Raw genomic sequence first — 4699 nt, 5'->3', positions numbered from 1 at the left:
ACTTCAGCAACTCAGAGATAAGGATGCTTTGATAGAATTCCTGGAGCATCAGGTTATCGACGATCCTGATGATGTAGTTACTTCTCTTCTTCCTCAGTCATCCAGGTTTTGGAAGAGGAAGTATGATCGACTCGCCAAGGAGAAGGCAGATATGGAGGAAGCTTATGAGAGAGAGGTGAAGAGGCTTCGTGCAGCTTATCTTCCGGTCTCGAGAGCTTTGGACGATTTATTCTAGGGTTCCATAGGATGTTCATTTTCTTTCTCTCTTGTATTGTATTTGGTTACCAAGACTGTACTTCTTTGGTGTAAATTTTTTTCCAAATATTATTGATATGAATATTTCGTATATGTCTAAAAGATTAATATTTCCAAACATTTGCAAATAGATCTCTATAAAGTCCCTCTGATAAAAAAATAAATCATATGCACAAGCATTGCATGCATCATGTGCATAAGCAGGTTTTGTTCAGGGTTTCTTGATCAGTGGTCTAACTATGTATTCTTCATTTATTTTGAAGACAAGCTGACGCACCGGTATAACACCTGGGCCAATCTACCAAAGCTGATGGATCATCTTGAATAAGAGAATCGTGAATTGAAGATAGAAGTAGCTAGGCTGACTGCCATGATGGAGTCAGTGTTGGCTGCTCAGAGCCAGTCTTCTCCAATACCTGCAACTCCTCCTTAGAGGACGGTCATCTCAGAGGTTGCTTCCTCTATGGTGCCTGCCGCCACTTCTCATTTCGCTCCTGCTATGCCAGCCGGGTTTCCCTGGGGGATGCCCGTGAATTTTGTGCCTGAGGGTCTCGCTCCAACCTTTGCTTCTCTGTCGGCATCTAGCCCGGTCCTTGCTGTGCCACCTCCCGTTGTGCATACGTTACTGAGAGTCGAAGACACCATTTATCATTCTGAGCCATCTGAGGGCCCAAATGTTTATGAGAAAATGGATCTTATGAATGAAGAATTCCTTGATCTGCGCAAGGAACTAAAGACTCTAAGAGGGAAGGACCTCTTCGGTAAATCTGCTGCTAAGTTGTGCCTTGTGCCCAACGTCAAAATCCCTATCAAGTTCAAAGTGCCTGACTTTGAAAAGTACAAGGGAAACAGTTTCCCTCTCAGCCATCTTGTGATGTACGCACGTAAGATATCAACTGAAACCGAGAATGATCAACTCCTCATCCATTATTTCCAGGACAGCCTGTCCCGTGCCGCACTCAAATGGTATATGGGTCTGGATAGCGCGAACATCCACTCCTTCAACGACCTTGGCGAAGCTTTCGTCAAGCAGTACAAGTACAATGTTGATATGGCTCCCCATAGGGATCAGCTAAGGCTATGTCCCAGAAGGAGAAGGAGACATTTAAGGAGTACGCCCAGAGGTGGCGTGAATTGGCCGCACAGATTGTGCCCCCACTCGAAGAGAAAGAAATGAAGAAGATCTTTTTAAAGACTTTAAGCTCTTTCTACTACGAGCAGATGATTGCTAGTGCTCCCTCGGACTTCACCGAAATGGTGAACATGGGGATGAGGCTAGAGGAAGGAGTTGGGGAAGGACGTCTAACCAGAGATGAAGGCTCTTCTGCAAAGCGTTATGGGGCCTTTGCAAAGAAGAAGGAGGGAGAGGCACATACCGTGTCTTCCCATATTAAACGAACACCCTCTATGAAGAGGAAGACTGTTCGCCCTGCCAGTAACCAGCACCAGGTGGCTCATATAGCACATGCCTTCAGGGAAGCTCAACATTATCAACATCAACAGCAACAACATTAACAATATCAACAACAACAGCATCGTCCACAACAGCAGGCCTACCAGCCTCGAAACAGCAACCATACCGGCACCAGCTATGATAGGAAGAGGGTCACATTTGATCCAATTCCAATGACCTATGTTGAGCTCTATCCGTCTCTGATAGATAGAAAGCTGATTACTCCACGTGACCCACCTACTGTACCAACCAACCCTCAATGGTGGTATATGCCTGAGCTTCATTGTGTATATCATTCGAGTGCTCCCGGATATGATGTGGAGAACTGTTATCCCTTGAAGATCAAGGTTCAAGACCTTGTGAGAAGTGGGATTTTGTTTTTCGAGGACGTAGGTCCGAATGTAAAGAAGAACCCATTGCCCGAGCATGGGAAAGTTGTTGTAAACATGGTCCAGGGTTGCCCTGGCAAGTATAAAGTCCTGTACGTCAGTCATATCAGGCAATCGTTGGTCGAGATGCATAGACTGTTATGTGGATACATTCATTACGAGCATGACCATGACAGATGCCAGGTGTGCACTATCAATGAGAGAGGATGTCGCCAAGTCAGGAAGGACATCCAAGAGATGCTGGATCAGGGTGTGATCGAGATACTTTAGAATCGTGATGAGGATGAAGTGAATGTTATATCCCCTGTTTTCATAATACCCGAACCTGTTGTTGTCAGATATGATGGCAGCAAGAAGAAGGTTTCTCCATCTCTTATTATCAAGCCAGCGGGCCCTGTCCCGTACTCTTTAGATAAAGCTACTCCCTACAAATATAACACAATTGCGTTAGAAGATGGGAAGGAGGTGCCGTTTCCCTCCACTTTTGTTGTGAGTATATCTGATGTCAGTGGTGTGACCCGCAGTGGTCGTGTTTTCTTGGTGCCGCCGAAACCCCAAGATGACATGAGAAGAGTTAATGTTGTTAATAATTATGACAGTCCTGTGGGGACTTCTTCTCCGAATCCGAATCCGGCACTTGTTGTTGATAAATCTACTAAATCTCCTGTCCCTGTTGACCAGAATGGCATATTGAGAGAGGACTGTGATGAGATGTTGAGGCTCATCAAGAGGAGTGAGTATAATGTTGTTGGTCAGCTGCTTCAAACTCCATCAAAGATATCTATCCTATCTTTATTAATGAACTCTAAGCCACACCGTGAAGCATTGCAGAGGGTGTTGGACGTGGCATACGTGGACCACGATGTCACAATAGAAAAGTTTGATAGCATTGTTGCAAACATAATTGCTTGTAAGAATTTGAGCTTTTGCGATGCTGATCTTCCTGAGGAGGGAAAATACCACAATTTTGCTCTACACATTTCCATGAACTGCAAGGATGATGCCTTGTCTAATGAGTTGGTAGACACAGGGTCATCACTGAATGTGTTGCCAAAATCCACTCTGGTGAAACTTTCATACCAGGGGCCTCCCATGAGGCAGATTGGAGTGGTTATGAAAGCTTTTGATGAATCGAGGAAAACTGTGATTGGCGAAGTTGAACTCCCAATCAAGATTGGACCTAGTGATTTCCAGATCACTTTCCAGGTCATGCATATCCATCCATCATATAGCTGCTTGCTTGGCAGACCATGGATTCATGGGGCAGGCGCCGTGACATCCACCCTACACCAGAAGTTAAAATTCGTCAAGAATAATAAGTTGGTGGTGATAGGGGGAGAGAAGGCTCTCTTGGTAAGCCATTTATCTTCCTTTTCCTATATAGACGCTGAGGATGAGGTTGGGACTCCGTTCAAAGCCTTATCTATTGCTGAGCCGTCAAGGAAAGGACCTTCTTCATTTGCGTCCTACAATGATGCGAAGTTGGCCATTGAGCATGGCGCAACTACTGGTTTAGGAAAAATGATCAAGCTGGAAGATAATAAATCCCGGGCTGGCATAGGATATTCTTCAGGCATTTTCAACGAGCATGGGCTGTTCCAGAGTGGTGGTTTCATCCACACTGTTGAAGACCAAGATGCTGCTGCCATAGTGGGAGATGATGCAGAGGAAGATCTGGGCAACTTTGTCATCCCTAGAGGAATCTGCAATAATTGGGTTGCTGTTGGTGTTCCAACAGTTGTCCATAAGTCCACGTAATGTGTTCACTTTTGTTTAAAAACCCTTCTCCCATGCCATTAGGAGAATGATGACATTGTTGGCACATTAATACAATGATATTCATTCAATAATTACATATTAAATGTTTATTTTTCCAAATTATTTTTTGCCTTTTGCATGAAATTGGTGATCACCAAAAAACCCTAAAAAGAGAATAAAATCAATCTTTTCATCTGCATAATGATTTGCCTTTGTTTGAATTCTGAAATATCTTTTATATCCAAAATCATTATGCAGGTTGATCAAACCCATTGAACATAATGATCCAACACCATCTCCCAACTTTGAGTTCCCTGTATTCGAGGCCGAAGAAGATGATGTTGAAGAGATTCCTGATGAGATTACTTGTTTGCTTGAGCATGAAGAGAAGATCATTCAGCCTCATCTTGAGAATCTAGTAACAGTCAACTTGGGGTCTGAGGATTGTGTTCGTGAAGTGAAAATTGGGGCACTCCAGGAAGAGTCTGTTAAGAAGGGGTTGATTGAGTTGCTACGAGAATACGTCAACGTCTTTTCCTGGTCATATGAAGACATGCCTGGTCTAGATACTGATATCGTGCAACATTTCCTGCCTTTGAAGCCTGAGTATGTTCCTGTGAAGCAGAAGCTCAGAAGAACTCATCATGATATGGTAGTGAAGATTAAAGAAGAAGTTCAGAAGCAAATTGATGTGGGGTTTCTGGTGACTTCTACATATCCTCAATGGGTGGCCAATATTGTGCCTGTGCCTAAGAAAAATGGCAAAGTCCGAATGTGTGTGGATTATCGTGACTTGAATAAAGCTAGTCCAAAAGATGATTTTCCTCTACCACACATTGATATG

This window comes from Lathyrus oleraceus, chromosome 4 (genome assembly GCF_024323335.1).
Source record: "Lathyrus oleraceus cultivar Zhongwan6 chromosome 4, CAAS_Psat_ZW6_1.0, whole genome shotgun sequence".
Lineage (NCBI taxonomy): Eukaryota > Viridiplantae > Streptophyta > Magnoliopsida > Fabales > Fabaceae > Lathyrus > Lathyrus oleraceus.
Note: the sequence above shows the minus strand (reverse complement) of the source record.